The following is a 27081-nucleotide window of genomic DNA, read 5'->3' as shown; positions in this document are numbered from 1 at the left end:
TTTGTCGACAAAATGGCCATTGTGCCCACAAAACCCTCTAATATAGACATAGCCTTCCTCTAAGAAGATCTTTCCTAGCATCATTCTGTATTTCTTAGCATTCAGTATATAGCTGAACATTTTTGCTTGTATGATCCCCACCTCTCCACTGCAGTCCTCCTCTACTTTTGTCTCATTCTCTCTTTACACCATAATAAATTGAGGTTGTAATTGCCTTGTAGAAAGAATCAAGTTTTAAAAATGGGAGCTGCTATTGTGCTTCCTTGAGAACTGATGATGGTGATCATATTTTTTTCTTTTTCATTATTCTTTCAGTCTTAAAAACACCTCTTTCTTCTTTGCATGAAGATGTAACAGGTCTCAGATGAAGATGCTGCCCCTCAGTAGCACAAGGAGATCATGGTACAGCTCGCTATATTGCTAGAGTTAAAAATTAGGATGTATGCTTCCCTGGCCATTTCTCTTAAGTACCTAATGTTAATCTTTGCATAAATATTATAAAAGGGTGTGATTTTCCACGCTTTAGTGTGTATTGTTGTTGTCCTTCCATCTCTCTATTTGCTTTCAAAAACAAAACTTGTGAAAAATATCTGCCACAGTAATATCAATATTCTTGACAGGCATGCATAATTATGAAACTTGGAAACAAAAGTGAATGGTGGAAAGAGATCTTCCCAAATTAGACCAAAACAAAAATATATTCTGGATTCAAAACACATGCCTAAAGAATGACAACATTCTGATTTTTCCAGCCAGCCTTAATAGAACTGGATATTAAATGAAGCAGTGTTAAATAAATTCACATTATCTTAACAATTGTATTTCCCATTGTCTGATTGCTTAACTGGGTCAAAGTTGTATTCAGACAAACTTTTATGCACGGAGTGTCCTAATTTTTTTATATGGCAAAGACATTGTATAATAAAACCACCATGTACAAAGGCAAACAACAAAATAATAAGTACTAATATGCACAATAAAATGTTGAAAACTGCACAGACTGGTCCCATTGCTGCTTTAGTCAGTAAGCTCTTCCATAACTTCACTTTCTAATCATTATGGAAGATGAACAGGTGAATATATAGACATGGGCAGGCCCACAGAGGGTGCAAAAGGGACAACTGCCTTGGGGCCTGGTGATTCAAAAGGACCTGGGGCTCCTGGCCATTGCTGCTGATACTGATGCTCAGGACTGACGGGAGGGGGTGCTCAGTGGAGTCCAGGCAGCCTCGAGGGCTAATTACCTCAGCTCTGCTACTTCCACCCAAGGCCAAGCCCTTCTGGGCGCACAGAGGCACCCCCTATTTCTTGCCAAGGGGCCCCCCAAGTCTGTTGGCCCCCCAGGACATGAGCTACCATGTGTGAAGCTACCCTACATGATGTGCCCCACAGAATGTCACTGTAACAGAGTGCAGCAACCTGCCAAAGGCCAATATGGAAACCAGCTGCCAGTTTGATGGATTTCTCCAATAAGGGATTCCTCCATTGTGGAGGAGACCCAAGCTGGTATAAAGTCAGCACATGACCTGCTCTACACTTTCCTATTGGCACCCGTTGGTGGAGGGGGCAAGACTGCAGCCCTGCTGAACTCAGGTTATTTTTTGCAGGGTAATGAACTCTGGTTATCACTGCGGAAGAATTCAGAGGTCAAAACCAGCCACCATGAAGTCACCTCCCCCGAGCGCACACATGCACACACACACTCTGACGTGTCTTAATTGCAGCCAGGAAGATAAGCTTCTGTACCATCTTTTTCATTTTGTTATTAACAAGAAGGGAGAGAGATAAGGAAAGTGTTGAATAGGAAATAGAAAAGTCAGAAGAAAACATTTAATTTTTTCTGCTCTCTCACCTTTACTTCTACAATCAAACAAAGTGAAAGACAATCTTTAACAATTAATATGCTTGTATGACTTTATTTCTCTGCACATGTTATTCTGTGTTTAATCTCTTCACTGGATTAGTTTTCTGGCTTGATACTAAAGAATTGACTGAGACTCTCAAAGCAACATTTTCTGGCATGTATTTCACAGGCTTTCACTTAAGAGGCTGTCTCGTCCTCCTGAGTTTGCTCTTGGCTCCAACTTCCCCTGTCTGTTTCAGTGGATGATCTCAAGGAACATATTTCAGCATATATCATTTTAAAACAGTGGGATGGGGGCAAAGCTGTTTTCCCATCATAGCAGTAGAAGACAGCTTGTTTTTTTATTTTTAAAATCTGCAGCTGGCTAGGTGTTTGCAACTACTTTTTTTCGGAGCTGGACCCTCCCATAAAGACCCAGGCCTTTCAAATTCTGGTCTGCAGCAATTTAAATGTGCTTTTCTTGGGCTACACTTGAAGAGCTCTTGAAGCTACAATTAATGAAAAAGGTGATATTAGACTGAACAAAAACACTGATATTTCTCTAGGAAAGTTACTGGCTTCCTTTTCACTTCTAAGTGCAGATGAAGGTACTGATATTGACCTTAATAGCCATTTGTGGACAGCTCTTTGATAAATTACCTCTTTCCCCATAGGCAGCGGTAGTAGTAGTTGAGATCACTGAGGACATCTGGGCTAATAGGACCTAGATTTAAATGTCTGAGGATGGAAGCTGATTGTTCTCAGCAGAAGGGTCTCAGTTCTGGAATTTGTTCCCCACAGTGAGGTGGGTCTACAGATGTCTAACACAGCTCCTTGAGAGGGTGTGAGGTAAAGGAGAAGAGAATAAAAGTGCGTTGAGAGTCTGGCAAAGTCCTTTTTCTTCCCTTTGATTTCTTGGGAAAACAGATAATAGTTATTATTAGATTTTTGGCCTGTGCCGTGAGACATGTGAAGGAGTGCATTGTATAAGCCAAATAAATAATATATCTAAATAAAAAAAACAAGACGGGTGAGATAATAACTTTTATTGAGCTAACTTTCGACAAAAGGCTTTTACCTGAATCACCTGCAATCTCTAATATGCTGGGACCAACATAGCTGAAACAGCACTATAATATTATATATGATTGAGCAGTATAGTTCTAAACATTTTAAGCTGTGCTTCTCCCTGGTACCACTGGACTTAGATTCAGTAATCAAAGTCAACAGGAAGAACCTAGCAACAATTTAATAGTCCCACTAATATTCTGGTGTTAGAGATAGCAGTGCACTCTTTCACCCAGCTCCCTGTATGATCTTCAGAACTGCAGATGAAGTCAAGTCAGAAATACTAGTACCTGGGCTATAGCATGGGATATCAGTGCACCGTATACCTTAACTTACTGAAGAGAGTGGTCAGAGAAGCAGATAGTAGAAACGGCAGTTCCATTGTTTGCTCTGTGGCTTTGACAAATTGCAACCTGAGGTGGGTGATTTTTTTTCACCCAAAACTTTTTAAATGTATTCAGATTAAACAGTTCTCCTTCAAAGAGCTCCTCTTTTAGATTCAGGGTTTCACAGCCCTTCTTCTTTAGGCTGTGTGCCTGCAGTCCTGATTTTTCCAAGCCCATAAGCTCTCCCCTCAAGCCTCAGGTCTTCACATCCCTCCTTTCTGGAGCTTCATGTTTCCAGTCCCGATCTCCCTGACCTGTACACAGGGTTTCTCAGCCCTCCTTGGGGTTGCGTCCTGGCTGACTTCTGCTCACTTACAGATTCTACAGCAGCAACCTTGTTCAACTGAGGTTGGTGCTCACCTACCCAGTCAACTTATCCCTCTTTTAGTACTCGCCAGGTGGGGCTAATAAATCCAACCATCAGTCTGCCACAGATGAGATAGATGACTCTTGCCATGCCCACTGAACAAGATACCTGGTTCTGGGCCCTTAAAATGACAATGTCCTTGGATGGTCCTACATCTTCCCTTCTCAAGGTATTAACTGCTCCCAGGGACCATCTTCTCTTCTATTTACAGCTTACGTTATTTTCTTGGCTTTCCTCCGCTTTCCCTGGACACAAGAAGAAATATGGCAAATGGCTTTCCAACCTATTTCCAGTAGTCTTAAAGATTAGTATCCTGTTACGTGTATCTTTTCTAGATCTTGACTAGGCCACTCCATAGCAAAATGACAAGGCAGATGATGACTTACACAACAGCTACATATTTAGACAGAGCAAATAAAATCATTAGTGAAAATCATTGATTGACAACTGAAGAACTTATTGATCTCCCAAGCTCAGCCACACTAACCACAAATTAGTCAGTGCAAATTTCTGCGACTAAAATGCACAGGCCCAGAGGTGTTTGGGTTTCCAAATTTTGAAATGCCATACCTAAGTATTGACAGCATTTGAAAAACAACTATATAGTTGAAATCTCAGACATGTTTGAGACCCTGCCTGAGTATAATGATGTGGAATCCACCTGGATGGACGTCAGATCCCAGATGATTGATGCCACCATGACTATTATTGATTCCAAAAAAAGAGCCAAGAAGCCCTAGATCTCCATTAAGATCATAGCCAGAATTGAAAGTGCCACTCACCTTGTGTGAGAGGTCATGAGTCATGAGCTAAATGGTGCTTGTGAAAAAGCAACACACACTGATCACAGAGCTTTTTTGGAAGCCAAGCCAACACAAGTAAAAAATGTTTCTGCCAGGATGTCATGACTCATGAGCTAAATGGTGCTTATAATAAAACAATACACACTGATCACAGAGCTTTTTTAGAAGCCAAAGTCAACACAAGTAAGAAAGTTTCTGTTGGAAATAATGTCGCCTCCTTGCTTACACTTGTGTGACCTCACTGATGAAAAAGGTCACTCATTTGGTGTGGTCTGTGCCAGTACTGGTCAGCTAATCGATGCAGAAGTGGAGTGTGTATCACACTGGAGTGATTATTTGAATCAGCAGCTAACTGCACCTTCAGTTTCTTTGGATCCAGATGTTGAGACCACAGCTGAGGTGAAACATTCTACACAAAATGATCCTGACAATGTATTATTGACAAGATCCAAAAATGTAGAGGCTTTAGGGACATTGGGTGTCAGGTATCTATGGATTTCATATGGAACTGTTAAAAAGCACTGGATCAGCTATTCTTTTGTGGCTAAAGACTCTGTCCCATATCACCTGAAGATCAAAGATGTTATCATCTAACTGGGAAAAAAATTCAAGTTTACTTCTTCACAAACAAAGAAAACAAACAAGGCTATCATGACATAACTCTTCTATCCATTCTTGGGAAAGTTTTAGAAACTAAGAATATAGGTCATACGTGCAAGACGAGAGACTCTGTCCTGGGAAGTAGCAACTGTCAGAAAGGGTTGGGGGTCATAGAGGATAATCAGCTGAACATGAGCTCCATGTGTGATCCTGTGACTGAAAAATCTAATGTGATCCTGGGATGCATAAACCACGGACTCTTGAGTTAGAGAGGTTATTTTAACTCTGAATTAGGCAGTCGTGTGACTGATGCTGAATATTATGTCCATTTCTAATGCACAAAATTGAAGAAGGAAGTTGATGAATTAGAGATGGTTCAGAAAGGATCCACAAGAATGAATAAAGGATTAAAAAATATGTCTTATAATGATCGACTCAAGGAACTCAGTCTCTTTAGATTAACACAGAGAAGGCTAAAAGATGACTTGATTACAGGGGAATAATGCTTATGGATAGACTCTTCCATGATGTAGACAAAGGCATAATGTGATCCAAAGGCTGGAAGTTGAAGTTAGATAAATTCAGATTGTAAATGTGGCCTAATTTTTAACAGAGATGTCAATTAACCACTGGAGCAATTACCAGTGGATATGGTGGATTTGCCATCATGACAATTTTTTTCAAAATCTTCCTAAAAATTATATTCTAAGAATTATTTTGGAAAACTTCCTCACTTAGGCTACGTCTACACGTGCAGCCAACATCGAAATAGCTTATTTCGATGTTGCGACGTCTACACGTCCTCCAGGACCGGCAACGTCGATGTTCAACTTCGACGTTGCTCAGCCCAACATCGAAATAGGCGCAGCGAGGGAACGTCTACACGTCAAAGTAGCACACATCGAAATAGGGATGCCAGGCACAGCTGCAGACAGGGTCACAGGGCGGACTCAACAGCCAGCCGCTCCCTTAAAGGGCCCCTCCCAGACACAGTTGCACTAAACAACACAAGATACACAGAGCTGACAACTGGTTGCAGACCCTGTGCCTGCAGCATAGATCCCCAGCTGCCGCAGAAGCAGCCAGAAGCCCAGGGCTAAGTGCTGCTGCCCATGGTGACCATAGAGCCCCGCAGGGGCTGGAGAGAGAGCATCTCTCAACCCCTCAGCTGATGGCCGCCATGGAGGACCCAGCAATTTCGATGTTGCGGGACGCAGATCGTCTACACGGTCCCTACTTCGACGTTGAACGTCGAAGTAAGGCGCTATTCCTATCTCCTCATGAGGTTAGCGACTTCGACGTCTCGCCGCCTAACGTCAAAGTTAACTTCGAAATAGCGCCCGACGCGTGTAGACGTGATGGGCGCTATTTCGAAGTTGGTGCCGCTACTTCGAAGTAGCGTGCACGTGTAGACGCAGCTTTAGTGTTATATAGGAGGTCAGACTAGAAGATCATAGTGTTCCCCTCTGGATTAGAATCTATGACTCTCTTCTGGCCTACAAGACTGTTCAAGATTTAAAAGAAACTGCTTAGGTGAATCTCCAAAATAATCAAATACCAATGTTACAAATTCAAGTGGAATGGACACATTTGTTTTCTAGCTAAACGAAACCCACTTTCTCAGTCACTCAATGCTCTCCATCTACTTCAAATGCCTCCCAACTTGTCTGCAAGATTCAGCTTTGATTTTGACCCATTGAAAGAAGAATGGAAAAGGCCCCCCAGAAGACCAACAATACCAGCATTGATAGACACTTCTTCCTCACAGTCATCCTGTCTTGCGGTACACCAGATTCAGCTCAGGATAGCACATTACAGAGTTGCACAAAGCATTAGCAGCTTCTAAATTGTCAAAGTGACAGCATAAGAGCAAAGTAACTTAACCTTCCAAGGCTTAATGCCAGTGCCTTCTTTCAGACCAGGCTCATACAGATAGCAAAGGGAGCTGAATACGAGTACAGACTGAGCAAGGAGTAGATATAGATAGATAGATAGCTCTGCATATGCACAATGTGCTCAGCTATTTGATGGTGTTATGTTCAGCCAGGTGGAGGGTAGCCCACCTTCAAAGTCAGTGGGTATTCATCAAGGATATGCAACATAATCTCAAGCCAACCCCAGTTGCATTTAGTTGATTATAAAACTCATGTAAAGAGATTGTTCCACACTGCTGCCCTTTCCGGTTTCAAACTGGTTCAGTGAGAACCACTGATGCCTTGGTAGATCAAAACCTAATGGGCAGATGCTTGCTCCAATGATGGTGTCATTTCTGCAAATATCAAAGGTGGGGAAATTGACCTTGGAATGAGTAAAATGATTGAGATCTCTAAGCTCCAGGTGATATGTGTCGAACTTGCAAATGAATTCCAATTCTGATGTCTCCCTCCATAATTTTGTAGTAAAATCCTTTTGTAAGAGCATGGCCACTTTAAGATCCATTATTGGATATCCTGAGAGTTTAAAGTGTTCCACTACAGGTTTATGTGTATTCCAGTTCCTGATGTCTGGTTTATGTCAATTCATCCTTTGATGCAGAGACTGTCCAGTTTCCCAAATCTACATGGCAGAGGGGCATTGTTGGCACATGATGGCTACGTCTACACGTGAAGCCTACTTCGAAGTAGCTTATTTCGATGTAGCGACATCGGAATAACGTCCACACGTCCTCCAGGGCTGGCAACGTCGATGTTCAACTTCGACGTTGCGCAGCACCACATCGAAATAGGCGCAGCGAGGGAACATCTACACGCCAAAATAGCACACATCGAAATAGGGATGCCAGGCACAGCTGCAGACAGGGTCACAGGGCGGACTAGCGCTTCCGGGGCAACAGCTAGCCGGTCCCTTAAAGGGCCCCTCCCAGACACACTCAGCCTGCACAGCACGCGGTCTGAAGAGCCATAGGCACACAGACCTCGGGTGACGCAGGCATGGACCCCCAGCAGCAGCAGCAGCAGCAGCCGCCAGAGGTCCACCCAGCCCTCCCGCCAGGAGCAGGGCTTGCACTGATCCATGCCATGTGGGAGGCACCTGAGCACCTCCTTGCCACACCGGAGGAGGAGCGGCCTCCAGGGGAGCAGGGCTCAACCCCCAACCCTGCAGCACCCCGACCCCCCCCCGCCTCACACGCCACTGCCTGTGGAGCTACCCCACCAGCACCGACTGGTGGGAGCAGCTGGTGCTTGAGGAGTGGGACGATGACCGCTGGCTCAGAAACTTCAGGATGAGATGGCAGACGTTTATGGAGCTGTGTCAGTGGCTCACCCCCGCACTCAGGCACCAGGACACTGCCATGTGGCGTGCCCTCCCTGTGGAGAAACGGGTCGACATCGCTGTCTGGAAGCTGGCCACTCCAGACAGCTACAGATCCATAGGGCAGCAGTTTGGCATCGGCAAGGCCACTGTCGGGGCTGTCCTTATGGAGGTAAGAGGACCCACGGGGGGGGGGGAGCACAGGGGGGCCCTGGCAGGGGAGGGGAGGGCAGGGCAGGGCTGGGCCATGCACACCTTGCTCACCCCTCATTGGTGCTCTCCCATGTACTTTCCCTGCAGGTCGTGCGTGCCATCAACGCCATGCTCCTCCACAGGCTCGTGAGGCTGGGGCACCCAGATGCCACCATCGTGGGTTTTGCCGCGCTGGGCTTCCCCAATTGCTTCAGGGCTCTGGATGGGACTCACATCCCCATCCCCGCCCCGCAACACAGTGGAGGACGGTACATCAACGGCAAGGGCTACCACTCAGTGGTCCTCCAGGCCTTGGTGGACAGCCGGGGCCATTTCCAGGACGTTTATGTGGGCTGGCCTAGCAGCACCCATGACGCCCAGGTTTTCTGGAACTCGGGTCTGTGCCGCCGGCTGGAGGCGGGGACCTACATCCCCCAGCGGGAGATCCCTGTGGGGGACACCACCATGCCCCTCTGCGTCATCGCAGATGCGGCATACCCGCTCCGCCCCTGGCTCATGCACCCGTACACAGGGCATCTCTCTGCCAACCAGGAGCGCTTCAACCAGCGCCTGAACCACGCGTGCCAGGTAGTGGAGCGCTCATTTGGCTGCCTCAAAGGGCGCTGGAGATGTCTCCTCACCCGCCTGGATGCGGGCCCCAACAACATCCCCCAGATTGTCAGTGCCTGCTGCGCCCTGCACAATTTGGTGGAGAGCAAGGGGGAGGCATTTTTTCAGGGCTGGGCTGTGGAAGCCGGCAGGGGCGACATGCAGCCACCTGCTGCCCCCAGTCACCAGGTGGACCCCGAAGGGACCCGGGTCCGGGAGGCCCTGCGGGCCCACTTCGAGGAGGCTGCGGGGTGAACTCTGCCAGGCCCCCCACTGCGCCCCCCCCACTTCCTCCACAACACTCCCTGCCCCTACGCCCACACCCACACCACGGAGCTCCCAACAGCACCCCCCGCCCAACTTCTCCTGTACAAATGACAGCACACACTTGTGGCTAAAATTAAACTGGTTTTTCTTTTAGAACTGTTTTTTTGTAACTATAATTAAAACAAGAACAAACTATATACAAGATGTCTTTAACAAAAATAATCTGTACAAATAAAACAATAATAATAAAAAAGTTTGCATATAATAATATGGGTCTGTTGTTCAATAAAAAGAAAACCAGGGATGATAAGGAAGGAGAGAACTATTTACACGGGGGGGGGACGGGGCAAAGGGGGGCACAAATATAAATGAAACTGTCCATCATAGTCCTTTTCTGGAAACTATATACAATGGGGGGGGCCACATCCCGGGCCCCACACCCTAAAGTCCAGCACTGGGGGTGGGCAGCCAGGAGCCCCCGCCTCGGCCGCAGTCCTGTCCGGGGCTGGCTGGGGGCCGGGCAGACCAGAAGATATGTCCGGCGAGTCTCAGCTGGCCCCAGGTGTCCCTCGGCGGCCCGGCCCTCAGTGGTGGGTGGCGGGGCGATGGCGGACGGGACGGCAACGTGCGGAGCAGCAGGTGGTGCGGCAGGTGGAGCACGCAGGGTGGGCACTGCGGCGGCCGGCGCGGCATGGGGCGCCAAGTAGTCCACCAGGTGGTTGAATGTGCCCATGTAGGCCCCCCATGCCTCTTGGCGCCAGGCCAGCGCCCGCTCCTGCAGGTCCAGGCGGCGTTGCTCCACCCGCAGGCGCTGCTCCGCGACCTGACATTTGTTGGGAGACCAATACAGCAGCACACAGATGATCCAGGAAGGTTTTGGAGAATGTTGGAGATGATTACCTGGTACAAGTGTTGAAGGAACTGAACAGAGGCCATGCACAGCTTGACCTGCTGTTCACAAAGAGGGGAGAACTCGTAGGAGAAATAGAAGTGGGTGGCAACCTACGCTGCAGTGATCACGAGATGGTAGATTTCAGGATCCTGACAAAAGGAAGAAAGGTGAACAGTAAAATACAGACCCTTGATTTCAGAAGACCAGACTTCAACTCCCCAAGAGAATTGATGGGCAGGATTCCCTGGGAAGCTAATATGAAGGGCAAAGGATTTCAGGAGAACTGGCAGTATTTTAAAGATGTCTTCTTGAAGGCACAGGAACACTCCATCCTGATGCTCAGTAAGAAAAGCAAATATGGTAGGCAACGAGGCTGGCTTTCCAGAAAAATCCTTGGTGAGCTTAAACTCAAAAAGAATGTGTATAAGAAGTGGAAACTTGGACAGATGACTCAGGAGGAATATAAACATGTGGCTTGAGAATGCTGGGGGAGGGGGAGAGGGAGGGGTAATCAGCAAAGCAAAAGCACAACTGGAACTGCAGCTAGCAAGGAATGCAAAGGGTAACAAGAAGGGTTTCTACAGGCATGTTAACAATAAGAGGGTTTTTAAGGAGGGCGTGGGGTGGGCACTGGATGATGGTAACAGATAATGTGGGAAAGGCTGAAGTACTCAATGCTTTTTTGCTTCAGTCTTCATGGACAAGGTCAGCTCCCAGACTACGGCACTAGGTAATGTAGTGTGGGAAGTAGGGGAGCAGCCCTGGGGGGGAAAGAACAGTTTAAGAGCTATTTAGAAAAGCTAGGCACACACGAATCCATGGGTCCATCTTTAATGCCTTACCTCAGTCTCCAGAAAAATCATGCAGGGAATTCTGAAGGAATCCATTTTGGAGCACTTGGAAGAGGGCAAAGTGATCAAGAGAAGTCAACATGGATTCACCAAGGGCAAGTCCTGCCTGACCAATCTGATTCGCACCTATGATGAGGTAACTGGCTCTGTGGGTATGGGAAAGTCAATGTGTGTGATAGACCTGGTCTTTAGCTAAACTTTTGATACAGTCTCTCACAACATAAGCTAAGGAAGCATGGACTGGATACATTGACTGTCAGATGGGTAGAAAGCTGGCTATATGGTTAGGTGCAATGTGTAGTGATCAATGGCTCAATAGCTGGTTGGCAGTTGGTTTCCAGTGGAGTGCCCCAGGACTAGGCTATAGGGCCAGTATTGTTAAACATCTTTATTAATGACCTGGAGGAGGGGATGGATTGTTCCCTCAGCAAATTTATGGATGACACTAAGCTAGCAGGAGAGGCTGGAGGGTAGGAATAGGGTCCAGAGTGACCTAGATAAATTGGAAGATTGAGTCAAAAGAAATCTGAGGTGGGTCAATAAGGACAAGCGCAGCGTCCTGCACTTGGGTGGAAGAATCCCAAGCATTATTACAGGCTTGGTACCAACTGGCTAAGTAACAGCAGGAAAGGACAGGGGGATTACAATGGATGAGAGGCTGGATATGAGCAAACAGTGTGTCCTTGTCATCAAGAAGGCTAATGGCATATTGGGGTGTATTAGGAGAAGCATTTCCAGCAGATCTAGAGAGGTTATTATTCCCCTCTACTTAGTACTGATGATGTCTTACCTGAAGTATTGTGGTCCTACCCCACCCCCCCAGTATAAAAATTATTTGGATGCATTGGATCAGGTTCAGCTGAAGGCAATGAAAATGATCAGGGGTCTGGAGCACATGACGTAAGAGGAGAGGCTGAGGGACTTGGACTTACTTTGTTTGCAGAAGAGTGAGAGGTGATTTAATAGCAGCGTTTAACTTCCTGAAGGGGAACTCTAAAGAGAATGGAGAGAGGCTGTTCTCAGTAGTGGTGGATAACAGAACAAGGAAAAATGGTCTGAAGTTACGGAGGGAGAGGTACAGGTTGGATATTAGGAAAAAACGGCTACACCAGGAGGATGGTGAAGCATTGGAATGCGTTACCTAGAGAGGCGGTGGAATCTCCATTCCAAGAGATTTGTAAATCCCAGCTCTGCAAAGTCCTGGCTGGGAAGATTTAATTAGGCTTAATCCTACTGTCGGCAGGGGACTGGACTAGATGACCTCACAAGATCCCTTCCAGCTCTAGCATTCTATGACTCTATGAATCTATGAAAACTCCTGGCCATCCCACACAATTTCCTTATTTATGGATGCCTTGAAAATATGAGGCAAATGGCAATGGCTAATTCCTTTCCCCCTTCCCACCAATCCCCCTTTCCCTGAAGCAACCAGTCATGTAACAGAAAGCAATCACTATTTTGAAATATTTATACAAATATTTTAAATATAAATAACATCTCAATGGAGGGGCAGCTCCATAATAAGATAAAATAAAATAAAATACTCGCCATACGGATTAACACAGATTGACCACCTGAAATCACTGCATTATTAGTGGTTGTCCACCAAGCCTGACTCTAGCGTGAGGAGAATCTGAAATAGAGAGTGCATTAGAGGTACTTCAAGGAAGACACACAAGCACTGGACACTCACTGTAAGGGATACCAAAGTGGCACAGGACTAGGGTAACCAGCTCCTGGCTACTCTCAAGAGGGAGCTAGGGAAAGGATCTGTCCCTGAAAAATAGCTCTGTTCCCTCAGTCTTGCTTAACAACATAGCCTTCATAGCCACAGGCAGGCAGCATGATTTAGAGAACCTTCCCATAAACTAATGCAGATGTCAAATCAATTTGCAGCTACTCCCAAGATTAATAGGCTGTGAAGATGGTGCACAGCTACCTTCGCTTTCCCTACACTGCATCAATCACCACTAACTTGCTGATTTGTCTCTCTAAGGCAGTGGTTCCCAAACTTTTCTGCCACACACCCCTCTTTCGATTTCTGAGAAACCCTCACACCCCCACCCCACCTCTTCCTTACCATCATCCAACCCTCTGTTTAATAAAAAATTCAATTCGTAATTTCAAATAAACACAAAACCTTGACATAAAAATGTTATTTAAAATTAAGAATAAGCACAAATAGCTTTTTCTTGGTCCCTTGTGGGTGCTTGGTGGAGCCCTAGTTGGCCAGCTGCCTGAGCTCTGTGCCAGCCACCAGAGCTGTCCATGCTAGCCACCCACCCGCCTCAGACCCACGCTGCCAGAGCCACCTCTTTGAGCACCGCACCACCAGAGCCAGCCACATGCCCACTCACCAGCCTCTGGGGCCAGCCACCTGCCAAAGCCCCACGCTGCCCAGGCCAACTGCCAGCCCAAGCCACCTGAGCCCCATGCTGCTGGGGCCAGCTGCCAGTCCGAGCCACCTGAGCCCTGTCAGTCCTGTGCCTGAGCCCCACAAGCCACGTGCCTGAGCCCCTCCCCTCCCAGAAAGCCAGGCCCCGCCATCTAACCCCATCCTCCCCCCCACCCGCAACCCACTCATTCAATTTTGCATGTGAGTCTTTGTCAGCTGCCTGCTTTTTATAGAAGCTGCACCAAGTCACCCACATAAAATGGCAGGGGCTGAGAGCCAGAAGCAAAGGGTGGGGGAAATGATGGGGGGGCTGAGTTGCCTCAGGCCCCCCCTAGAATTTCTTCATGCCCCCCCAGGTGGGCACACACCCCAGTTTGGGAAACCATGCGCTAAGGCATTGTTTGTTTTACAAGCAATGTTGCTATCTCTCTTCAAACAGTTTCTCTGCAAACAGCTTACCTTATTAAATGTGCTCTGGAATACCTGTTTGGGAAGGATTTGTTACCAGTGTGCCCTCTAGTTTTTTTCCTGGGCAGAACAAATTTTGTTGCACTAAGGCACGTGCAGATGTACACCACAGATAGAAACACCAGCTGCCTGCCCTGGGTGCTCTGCTAGTCAGGTGGGCAGCACCTGAATTTCTCCTGAGTGGCTGTCCAAGCACTCAGTTTACAGCATGGGTTCCCAAACTGGAGGGGGGGCATGCATCCCTGGGGAGTGTCAAGAAATGCTAGAGGGGACAAGAGGTGACTCAGTCCCCCCTTCATTCCCCCCAACCCCAGGAAAGAGCCTGCTCTCAGCAACAGACTCAATTGGTTAACTACCAATTGAGTCCTTCTTCCTTCAGCATTCAGGGGCACTGTCAGCAGCCCCTGCTGTTTTATGTGGGTGACCCTGCAGCCGCTATAAAAAGAAGATGGCTACAAAGATCCATGTGGAGTGCCCTCCCGTAAAGGTGAGTGAGTGAGTGTGGGTTGGGGGGGAGGAGGAGGAGGGGGGACTGGGGGTGCTTGGATGTGGGGAGGGGGAATGGGATAAAGTGGGGACTGGTGGGGCCTGGCTTGGGGAGAGGGGAGGGGCTCAGGCAGCTGGACCGTGTCTCATGGGGTGGCTGAGGCTGGTGGGCAGCTTGTGGGCAGGACCTCTTGCTTGGGTGGCTTGTGTGGAGGATGAGGGGATTTGGCTTGGGCAGCTGGCCCAGGGTTTGCGGGGCTCCAGCAGCTGGCCTGGGGCTCAGGACGGCTTGGGATCCAGAGGCTGGTCCACAGCTCACAGGGCTCCGGTGGCTCAGGTGGTGAGCTCGTGGCTTGGCCAGTGGGCCCACAGCTTGTGGGACTCTGGCAAGCTCAGGTTAGTGGGCCCGCAGCTGGCCAGGGCTCTGATGCCTGGCCCGTGGCTCACAGGGCTCTGGTGGCTTGGGGTGGTGGGCCAACGGCTGGCAGGGCTGGAGGCAGCAGGCCTGCAGCTGGCCGGGGCTCCAGCTGATGGGACCACGGCTCAGGTGACTGGCTGGGTCTCTGGCAACTAGCCTGCAGCTTGCAGGGCTCCTGTGGCATGGGTGGCAGGCCTGTGGCTGGCTGGGGCTCAGAGCAGTAGGCCCACAGCTGACAGGGCTTGGGTGGCTGGCCAGGGTTCCAGTAGGTGGACCCACAGCTCAGGTGGCTGGCTGGGGTTCCATCAGCTGGCCTGCAGCTTGTGGGGCTTCAGCAGCTCGGATTGTGGGCCCACAGCTTGGGCCAGTGGGCCTGTGGTTAGCAGAGTTCAGGTGGTGGGCCTGCGGCTGGCAGGGCTCTGGCAGCTTGGGCCAGCAGGCTAGCAACTTGGGCTGGAGGCTTGTGCGGCTTGGGTGTCTGGCCCTGGCAGTGGGTGGTTTGGGCAGTGTGAGCCTTGGGCAGGGGGCTCGAGGGGCTGGTATCAGCAGTGTGGGGCTCAGGCAGCTCAGGGAGGTGGCTTGGGCAGCTGGGCTGTGCCTTGTGGGGCTCGAGTGGCTGGCCAGGGCTCAGGTGGCTCGGGCCAGAGGTTCATGGGGTTTTGGCACCTGGACCCACCAGTGCAGGGCTCCAGCAGCTCGAGTGGGCTGCTGGCCCATGGCTCGGGTTCCTGGCCCTAAGTTTGGGCAGCTGGCCCTGGCTGTGGAGGGTTTGGGTGGCTCAGCAGGCAGCTCGGGTGGCTGGCCCATGGCTTAGGCAGCTGGCGGTATTGGGCAGCGGTCTGGCAGCTGTCCCCAGCAGTGCAAGGGGAGGGGCTTGGGAGGGAAGCTCTTGGGGCTCGTGTGGCTGGCCTCGGTAGTGTGAGGTTTGGGCTGGAGGCTTGTGGGGCTTGAGCAGCTGACCGTGGCAGTGTGGGGCTTAGGCAGCTCGGGTAGGTGGCGTGGGTGGCTGGTCTGTGGCTTGGGCTTCTGGCCTGGGGCTCAGGTGGCTTGGGCAGGCAGGCAGCTCTGGCGGCTGGCAGGGGGCTCAGGTGGCTGGCCAGTTGGGCTTGTACCAGGCACCTGTAAGGTGGGGGCTGTGCCGTTAGCCTGGTCGGTCCATAGTTGGCTTCCAGGCTGGGGCTGGAACAGTGTCTGGAACCCTGGCCAGGGCTGCAGCTGATCTGCTGTGCCTGCAGCTCTGGGGCCATGCCAGCAGCCCAGTTGGGGCAGAGCTGGTGCCCATGTGGCAGGGCCATGTCCAGCATGGGGCTGGAACCAGCCTACACAGCCTGTGGCTGGGGCCCAGCAGGGGTCAAGGTCTTGCAGGAGGTAAGGGGGCCCCAGGGTTGGCAGGGCACTAAGGCTCATGTGACTGGCAGGCAGCTCGAGGAGGCCCAGCTCCATGGCATCTCTCGCAGTTTGTGGGGTTGGAAGGTAGTGTGCCTGACTAGGGGATGGGGGGTAGGGTGCCTGGCTGCAGGGGGTGGCGCTTGGCTGGGGGTGGTCATGTGGCAATCCATAGAGGAACACAGTGGATGGGGTCTTGGGGCTTGCTCTGACATTTAAAAAGTGATCTTGGCAGTAAAGATATTGGAGACCACTGCCTTTAACATTTTTTAAATTTAAAATTTCATACCACAGAATGTTAGTTTTATTTTTTTTAATTTTTTGCCTTATGACTTGTCGGGGTAGTGGTTCAGTGGGTTGGGACACCGAAGAATGATGTACAAGGCAATGAAAGTTTTTCAAACTTTCTAGCACACGAGCGGGAGTATTTTGGAGTATTTTATCATGGGAGCAGGTAGTCAGTCTTGCACAGTCACTGGTGTTGGAATAAATATAAGGCAGCATGTGTCCATACATAATAATAGTAAATAAACATTCGCAATAACTTATCAAAGTAACATGCATCCATTAAATTAATTTTAATCAGGAAAATTATTTTTATAGATTTGTTTAATATATTATGGTGGCAATTAAGAAAAGGAAGTACGATGAAGACTACGTGAAGAATGGCGTCACTGTCAGAACAAAATGGGATCGATCATCCTCAGTGCATAGTGTGCCACACAGTTCTCTGCAATGACACCTTGAGATCTAGTCACTTTGAGCAACACTTGATAAAGAATCACAGCACTTTGACGGACAAACCAAAAGACTTTTTTGATGCTCAACTTCAGAATTTGAAACATATGAAGCTGGATGAAACTGGAGCTTTTCATCAAGCATCAGCCAAAGCAGCAGACACATCTTATGAACTGTCAGTGCTCATCGCTGAAGCCAAGAAAGCACACACAATCAGAGAAACTCTTGTGAAGCCTTGCTTGTTGAAAGCAGCCGATATTTTGTGTGGTGTCTAAAGCAAGATAAAACTATCTGAAATTTCTCTTTCTAACAATTCTGAGAAATGTCGCATCAATGACCTGGCAGAAGATCTTAAACTTCCAGTTGGGGAGGCAGTGCTGGCTTCTCCTTTTTTCGCAATTCAGTGAGTTGATACTGCAGATGTAGCACAGTGCTGTCAGTTGCTTGTCAGAGTGTGATTCATTAACAGTGGAACTGTGAAAGAAGAACTGCTTTTTTCAAAGGAATTGCCGACCACATCAAAGGCTTCTGATGTTATGAAAATGATTTCTGATTTTTCTGAAGAAAATAGACTTTCATGGGGAAAACTGGTTGGTGTATGCACAGACAGTGCTCCATGGATTTGTGACATTCGTGAAAGAAAAAAATGCAGCTGTAATCACAACTCACTGCGTCATATACAGGCAAGCACCGGCTGCTATAACCCTTCCAGGTGACCTACACGACTGTTGCCATCAAAGCTGTCAATTTTGTGAAGAACAGCACTTTAAATAAGAGACTTTTTGCTGCTCTTTGCATGGATTTGGGAGCAAATCATAAAACTCTTTTGTTTCACTTGGAGGTCCGATGGCTTTCCAAAGGTAACCTGCTTTCAAGATTAATTGAACTGAAAGGCGAAGTGGAAAGTTTCCTCAGCCAACAGAAGAAACGTGGGTTATATCACGTATTTACAGACCAAACATTTCAACTTTCACTGGTGTACCTCGTGGACATTTTCAAATCTTAAACAACCTCAATTTGAAGCTTCAAGGAAACAATGCTGAAAACATTATCGTGCACCATGATGCCATTAAAGTGTTTACAGAAAAAATCCAGCTTTGGAAACATCGAACACAAGCTCAGATGCCTAACTTTGCATCTTTTCCGACATTTTCATCACTTGCTGAAAATGAAGGCTTCCAAGAACTTTGTAAAGAGGATGTGAAGAACAAAACTGTGTTTCATCTTGACTGTTTTGCTGATGAATTCATCTGCTATTTTCCACACAACTTTTCTAGCAACCCCATTCACACATTAGTACACGACTAACTCAACGTTGATGTTGACACATTGCCAGAAGTATTGCAAGAAGAAGCACTCAAAATAAATACGGTTCAAGTGCAAAAGATAAATTTGAAAACTCAAGCTTGGAAGAATTTTGGATAAAATATTCCCCAATGTATTCGAAAGTTGGAGAAGAAGTACTACGTATTATTCTTCCATTTTTGTCAACATACCTCTGTGAAAAAAGCTTTTGAAGTTTAATTACTTTAAAAACAAAACAAAGAAATCAACTGGATGTCAAAAATGATTTGCATTGCACACTTTCATCTTTCAAATCTAGGATTTCCCAGCACATGAAGAAAACACAGCATCATCCTTCACATTATATTCATTTTGTTTCTGCTGTTTCTGATATTAAATTACATTTTTATTAAATATTTGGGCCAATAAAAACTATTTGTGCTTATTTTTATTTTAGTAACATTTTATATCCATTTTTGTGTTTATTTTAAATTATTATTATTTTTTTTTCTTAAAAGGGGAATGGGATGATGGTAAAGAAGAGGTGAGCAGCATGAAGGTTTCTCAAATATCAAAAGGAAGGCATGACGCCAAAAAGTTTGGGAATCACTGGTTTACAGGGAACAATGCTTGTTACTCTTTCTTACTATTTGACCCAGTTTTCTATCTATGATTCATAGCAGTCATCAATGCCAGACGTTAACTGTCTTTCTGGAAGGCAAGATCAGAGTCCAGCTGTCTAATATGGAATGTCATGATTTGGACAAATAAGTGATCTGCTGCAATGTAATGAATTTAGATAATTTTCCCCCTTGTCTTGTGTCAAAGAGATAGATAGATAGATAGATAGATAGATCTGAAGAGGTGATGAGACAAATAATATTTCCTTCTAATATAAAAGCTTCTAAAATAATAATTTTCTTCTTGATAGAAAAGATTTTACTTTATGCCAGGCACAGATCAGAGTATTAGCTAGCCAGGCATAAATCAGAGCAATGTCTAGACTAGCAGGTAGCCTTAAAGAAGCAATGTGGGCATTATATCTCTTTGATTCTTTGTCACCATCCATTTTTTAGACAGTTTTTCATTTTTAAGCTAATTTGAGCTTTTGCAACTTTTCAGAAATTTATGGTCTGGTAAACAAGCTTTGACAGTTCTTTGGGTACCCAGGATTGATGGTCACCTTTTCACCCTTGCCTCCACCATGAGGGAGTCTTGCTTTTGGTAACTGACTGTTAGCTGCCTATCACCACCAGCCCTTGAACCATTCAAGCACTCTGTGTCAGGCTATACCAACCCTATCTAAGCCTTTCAAGACAGCAAGAGGTGCAGCCCCACCCCAAAGCCTCCTTCATCGTTCATCTATGATATCTAGCTCCTAACATGGCTACTAATAGCAATCCCAGATCTTCTGCCCCCCAAAGGAGTAGCGTCCCACCGATTTTAACTTAAACTACTGCTCCTATAGAACACATGGGGCTTCTACAGGAAACAGAAAAGGGTTCTTTAAGAAAAGAGCAATTCCACTATAAACCAGAGATATCAATGGAAGCAAATAATTTCACTGAGAAACAAAATTATAACGTGACTTAGGCTCAACACTTATTAATGATGATCATTTCTAGGTAACAGAGTAAAGTTTCCCTCAATGTGCAGTAAGTTGCAGAGGTGGCTGGCTTCACTGAATCCAGCATCAAGACTTTCATCAAAAACACCCCATTCCAGAAATGTCTCCTCAGTTTCTGGATCCCAAGTGCCTCTCTCCACTCCATTACACTGACAGAGCTTTCTGTCTTTATTCATAGATAGCATGATACCCTGGCATTTCTCCTTTCAAAAGATTTTGGTTGTTTGCTGTTGTCTTTGATGATAGTCCATTGTTCTGTTATGGGGCAATAATAGCCAATAAGTCTTGCATTACTCCACCACCTAATCAGGGGGAATGGCAACTCCCTCCTGCATGAATAGGCCATCACTGAATAATATTACTTCCTGGTGACTCCTTTCAACCATAAGCCATAATAGCATAAACATCAACATTGTTACATTATTCCTTAAATATTACCTGTGCACATAAACACATCATAATTATGATTATCAATAAGTTGCAGACTTTCAATGGACCTTACATATTGCTTTATGGACAAATATTCTGTAAGCCATGCATTTGATGTAGTGAGTTTGTCAAGTCTGAGACAAAAGTGATTTGCAAAGAACAGAACACGCTTGGCCAAGAGACTTATGTGTCACACAAGCCCTTTCAGCTTTGGCATCTACCATTCACCTTTCAACTTAGAGGAGTAGTTCTGATCATATGGATGGATGGTGGTCGACAGTGCTTCACTGTGCTACTTCTAACACAGTGATGAAGCACTTATTGGTCTGCAGTAATAGTCTGCTGCCAGAGCATGCTGCATGGCTTATTCAGTCTTGACCAGTGTATCTTTGCAAATTAAATTTCAATCAAATTGTGGATAACATCAAAATTGGAGGAACAGCAAATAGTCAGAGAACCAAGCTGCACAATGAATACTGGAGGATTTAGAGAAATGGAAGTTAAAGCAATGTGGGTAAAGATCTTAATAATAAAAGTGAAGTCCCACACTCTGGCAGTCCTTCAAAAGAAGTTGTTTCAGAAGATTTCTTCCAAAAAAAACTTCTTTTGAATGATTGCAACCACACACAAGAAAGTGGATCAAAAAATCAAAAAATCAAGCCACTCTTTCAATTGAGAGCGACCACACCCCGGCTGCTTTTTCGAAACAACGGGCCAAGAAATGTCGCAGATCAAAAAATCGGGCACCTTAGAGGACTGCTCTTTCAAATAAAGGGCCCACAGTGTTTCTATGCACTTTTTTTCAGAAAGAATCTTTCAGAAAACAGGTGCTCTGTCTCTCAGAAGAAGAGGACCGATGGAAAAAGTGCAATATTCTTCTGAATTAATATTGAAAGAATTCATTTTGTGTATAGATGCTCCACAGGATTTTTCAAAAGACCCACCCCCAGCTTTTTTGAAAAAACTCACTAGAGTAGATATAGCCTGTAAGTAAATACACCTCGCAATTAAAAAAAATACAAAACGAAAAAAAAACAGAGAGACATGCCTCAAAAGCTGCACTCGGTCATATATTATCTCCTTAACTCGAGACTTTGTCTTTGATAGAAGCCAATCCCTTTCACAAGGCATGAATGGCATCAAGCATTTGGAAAAAAGGCAGTCAACAAAAAAGAGCTTGCTCTTAAATTGCACTGCACTGAGTAATTAAAAAAAAAAAAGAATTGCTGGGTTAGATCTGGGGTGAGCAAACTTTCTACTTCAGGTCCTACTTTTAGTCCCTGCTATTAGCCCCGGACCTGTCTAATATAATCCAAACTGATGGAAATTTTGATTATGGTCATATGAAAAGTAATATTTTAGCATGTGTAAGAAAATAAGTATGTAGAATGTAAAACCTTTATTATTTGCCTCATAAATGTGAATACACATACATAAAAACAGTAACATATTTCAATATTTTTATTGAGATGGGTGAGCCTGAGACCCAGCAGCCTATTCTGCTGTGCCCCCTTTACAAAACTGTATAGCCCTTTGAGCCTCTCCACTTTGATCTCCCTGGGTCTACTCTAGATCATCGTAACCCTGAAATCACCATTATACTCATTAGCACACACAACCACGCTGCAGGGCAACAACTCAGTAGAACAGGCTACAGATAACTTCAAGCAATTTCATTCAAGGCTGACAAACCTTGTGCACTGTGAGAGTTGAGATCATTTTTAGGGAGGAATTCCAAAAAATCTTTCTCAAAAAATCCTTCACAGAGAGTGAATACTAACCTAGTTCAGGAGAAATGGATGTGTGGGGAAAGGGGTTTTATTACTGTGCACAATAGGTCTGATAAGCAAGCACGTTTCTCTTCAGCAATGTAACTCAGTCCCCAGGCAGAAAATTAAATTGATGACACACATTTATGGCATGCATGATTTATACTGTGGTACCACCCAAGAGCCTTAGTCCTGGATCAGGGCTCATTGTGCTGTTCAAACACAGAACCAAAGCCACTGATGTGGATGAGTGAAGGGGCCAGTTTCCTTGGGGCCCAGTTTCCTTGGTGCCCAGCAATTGAAAAGGGTCTGGGGCTCTGGGACACTACTGTGGCTGCACCCATGGGTCCCTTAAATCTCCTCTGGAGCCCCACACAGCACTGAGGGCTGTATGAGGAAGAAGCAGCATTGTCCAGGTGGTGCTGGGCTGAGCCTGGCTGCCCCTTCCACGCAAGGTCCCTGGGTTGCAGTGTCCCAGAGCCAAGCCTCACCCTCAGCATACACACACACCCATTTTTCAAGGCCCGGTGAAGTCTGTCAACAGCCAGGTGCAGAAGAAAAAGATGGTTGCTTCCATAAACATCTTACAATCTTGCATCTTGTTACTAGGAAACTGATTAATGATTTCCTATGGATATGGCAACTTCATTTTGAAACATGCTAAGTGCACAAAAATATATTCAAAAACAAGAAGTCCTGTGGCACCTTACAGCCTAAAAGATATTTTGGAGCATAAGCTTTTGTGGGCAAAGACCATCTTTGTCAGACCCCTGATGAAGCGGGTCTTTGACCATGAAAGCTTATGCTCCAAAATATCTCTTAGTCTATAAGGTGACACAGGACTTCTTGTTGTTTTTGAAGATTCAGACCAACTCAGCTACGCCTCTGATACTTGTCACCATGCAAAAATATATTGTCACTCCCAAGCAAATAATACATTTCTCTAGTCCAGAGAGATTTTCTCTTTTTTCTCTTACTGAGGAGTTCAAAACCAAGTGAGGAGGGAGCATGATCACAAATGACAAATATTATAACCATTTCACTCAGATTCTTATATCTGGGCTTTATAGCTCACTTTAAAAATAGCAGCTAATCCCCTAACAGAAGCGAGGTCCTCATTGATAAGTTTTCTGTGAACTGACAAATAATGAAGTGGAATCACTGAATGAACTCTCGTAATCTCTGTAGAAACAGCTTTTTGGTGCACCCTATAAATTTGAGCTGGATAACTCTTAGGAAAGCCTACAAGACCTTTCATGCCTCCCTGAACCTCTTAAGCCTCCTAAGGAAGAGAATGGCAATATCTTTTTTTCTACATTCTCTTAAAGAGTATGTGAATTAATTCTGACCCTTGAGGGTTTAACGATAACATTGATCCACTAAGCTGCTTACTGGTCTCTTTTCTGAGACTGATTACTACATGATTGTTTAATACTGAGGGTCTCTGGAGAGTGATGTAGTGCTTTCTGATGCTAATTATTCACCCTGTGGCACCTTCTTTTGAACAATAACTAGTAGGTTATCCCTTTCTCCCTCCTATTGAGTGAATTACCAAGGAGGTTAAAATGGATGGTTTGAACTGGTGAGGCAGACCCCACAGAGAATGGGTACATGATGCAATAGATTGGTGCAGAGCTCGTCTACAGAAACTAAGCCACTCCTCACTGTAAAGGAAAAGATGGAAGGAAATCGTGAGAGAGGCATCAGACACCACTGGGTGCTGAGCCCACAGTTATTGATGATGATGATTAAGGAGACAGGGTGTCTGCGATAGTATCTGTTGGTCCAACTTCTGTTGATGAGAGTGAAACCCTCTTGAGCTTGTCTTCAGATCTGGGAGGTACTCTGAGCATCACAGCTAACTGCATGACTGACCCGATTGACTAGCAGAAGTAGTTAGAACATATTCTAAGGCATCATTCAAGGTAGAGTGGCCCAATAACATCATCACCAAGGAGGCATATGTTTTAACCAAAGTTTATATATATATACTTCAGAAAGTGATAACTGAAACATGGTGAAGGCAAAATATATGACTTAGACAGTAACATTTCATTTTTGTAATCCTGGTCAATCAATTTTTGTTTTGTAAATCAAAACAGAAAGAGTCTACCAAACACTTTGTAAGTAGGACTAACACCCACCTACATGAAATACTGAATAGGATAAAGTATGATTTATGGGGAAAAAAGATAATCTGTTTCAGTACAAAAAGAGTAAAGAATGTGTTTCATTTTGTTTCTTTATAGAAAACCCCACTAATAATTCCACTGTTATATGTAAGAAGAATATCAGCCTGGTGTCATAGAAATATTTATTTACCCTTTAAACAGCATTAGTTTCTTTACTAGTTCTGTGGACTGAATTAAAATTATGTGTTGCAACCCATTGTCATTTGTGGGGTGAACCAATGTGCTTTAACCTGAAGAATTAGAAATTTCATTTTGTTTATTTGCTCATATCAATGAAAACTTTCACAAAAGCAACAGAAGAAAATCAAAATACAGATTACAAATAAATGACAAAGAATGTAAGAAGACAAATAGGCAAGTAACATGACCATATTTTTTAACAAATCCAAAAAGCTTCTTCCCAAACTCAGTATATTTAAATAATTCATATGCATAGCTGTCTGGACTCAGAAAGGGAAAGATGAGCACAAGAGAGAACCACTGCATTTTTGTGCCGTAGTACCTACGTCTACACGTGTATGCTACATCGAAATAGCTTATTTCGATGTAGCGAAATCGAAATAAGCTATTTCAATGAATAGCAGCTACACGTTCTCCAGGGCTGGTGCCGTCGATGTTGGGCAGCACTACTTCAAAGTAGGTGCTGCAGGGGAGCGTCAACACGCCAAAACGGCCCACATCGAAATAAGGGTGCCAGGAACAGCTGCAGACAGGGTCACAGGGCAGACTAGCACTTCCAGGGCAACAGCAAGCCGCTCCCTTAAAGGGCCCCTCCCAGACACATGCAGCCTGCACAGCACGCGGTCTGCAGAGCCACAGGCACGAACACCCCGTCGAGGCAGTATGGACCCCCAGCAGCAGCAGCAGCAGCAGCAGCCGCAGCAGCAGCCAGAGGTCCACCCACCCGCCCCTGCAGGAGCAGTGCTTGCCCTGCTCAATGCTACGCAGGAGGCAGCTGACCACCTTCTATTCGCAGAAGAGTAGCTGCCCCCAGGGGAGGAGGAAGCAGCCCCAGACCTTGCTGCCCTCCGACACCCCCCCCACCACCACACACGCCGCTGGCTGTGGAGCTACCCCACGAGCACAGACTGGTGGGAGCAGCTGGTGCTCGGCAAGTGGGACAATGAGCGCTGGCTCCAGAACTTCCGCATGAGCCGTCAGACTTTCCTGGAGCTCTGCCAGTGGCTCATCCCCGCCCTGAGGCACCAGGACACCTCCATGCGGCGTGCCCCCATGGTTGAGAAATGGGTTGGCATCTCTGTCTGGAAGCTGGCCACTCCAGACAGCTACAGATCCATAGGGCAGCAGTTTGGCGTGGGCAATGCCACCATTGGGGCTGTCCTCATGGAGGTAAGAGGACCCGGGGGGGGCCTGGGGGAGGGAGCCCTGGGCGGGGGGAGGCCTGGGGGAGGGAGCCCTGGGGTGGAGGGCCAGACACACCCAGCACACCCCTCACTGGTGCTCTCCCATGTCCTTCCCCTGCAGGTCGTCTGCACCATCAACGCCCTGCTCCTCCACAGGCTCATGTGGCTTGGGGACCCGGATGCCGCCATTGCGGGGTTTGCCTGCCTGGGCTTCCCAAATTGCTTTGGGGCTCTGGATGGGACCCATATCCCCATCCGTGCTCCGGAGCACAGCAGAGGACACTTCCTGAACAGGAAGGGCTACTATTCGGTGGTTCTCCAGGCCTTGGTGGCCAGGCGGGACCGCTTCCTGGACATTTATGTTGGGTGGCCTGGCAGCACCCACAACGTCCGGGTGTTCAGGAATACGGGCCTGTGCCGCTGGCTGGAGGCGAGGACCTACATCCCCCAGCGGGAGATCCCTGTAGGGGACACCACCATGCCCCTCTGTGTCGTCGCAGACGCTGCATACCCCCTCCGGCCCTGGCTCATGCACCCTTACACAGGCCATCTCTCAGCCAGCCAGGAGCACTTCAACATGCACTTGAACCATGCACACCAGGTGGTCGAGTGCGCTTTTGGCCACCTCAAAGGGCACTGGAGGTGTCTCCTCACCCGATTGGATGCAGGCCCCACCAACATCCCCCCAGGTTGTGGGCACATGCAGCGCACTCCACAACCTGGTGGAGAGCAAGGGGGAGGCATTCTTCCAGGGCTGGGCTGTGGAGGCTGGCAGGGCCGATGTGCAGCCACCCGCTGCCCCCAGTCACCAGGTGGACCCTGAGGGGATCAGGGTCTGGGAGGCCCTGCGGGCCCATTTCGACCAGGCCGCTGGGTGAACACTGGCAGGCCACCCACTGCACACACCCCCATCCTCCATAACACTCCCTGCCCCCACACCCACACCACAGAGCACCCAAGAGCACCCCCCCACACTTTTCTTGCAAATAAAAATGGACCTGTTGTTTTTGAAACCAAAAAACAGTGAATTCTCTTATTAATACTATATATATATATATATATATATATATATATATATACAGAACAAAAGGGGGGAACTATTTACATGGGCGGGCAGGTACCATAAAAGAACAGGGGTCCAACACAAACTATATACAAATAATCAGAGATATGTACAAAGGAGGGGGGCGCCACATCCTCGGCCCCGCATCCCTCTACTGTCCGGCGCCCGGGGTTGGAGGGCGCAACCCTCGCCTCGGCCTGAACCCTGGCTGAGGCTGGGTGGGGGATGGGTGAACCGGCAGATATGGCCGGCGGGTGTCTGCAGACCCCAGGTCCCCCTCGGCGGAAGGCCCCAGGGTGGCGGACGGCGGTGGGATGGCGGTTGGATCGGCG

General features: G+C 47.0%; 1 long non-coding RNA gene across 1 annotated transcript in view; it reads left to right on the top strand.

Annotated features, from left to right (window-relative positions):
• LOC142008567 (uncharacterized) overlaps positions 1-17355 on the top strand; it is a 52916-nt gene extending 35561 nt beyond the window's left edge. Inside the window, exons 2-3 of the long non-coding RNA XR_012644176.1 lie at positions 11127-11266; positions 16887-17355. This is a non-coding gene — a long non-coding RNA (uncharacterized LOC142008567). The remainder of the gene's footprint in view (positions 1-11126; positions 11267-16886) is intronic.
• The last annotated feature ends 9726 nt before the right edge of the window (positions 17356-27081 follow it).

This window comes from Carettochelys insculpta, chromosome 2, assembly GCF_033958435.1.
Source record: "Carettochelys insculpta isolate YL-2023 chromosome 2, ASM3395843v1, whole genome shotgun sequence".
NCBI classification, from domain to species: domain Eukaryota; kingdom Metazoa; phylum Chordata; order Testudines; family Carettochelyidae; genus Carettochelys; species Carettochelys insculpta.
The sequence above is the reverse complement of the archived record's forward strand: the minus strand, read 5'-3'. Positions and strand labels throughout refer to the sequence as shown.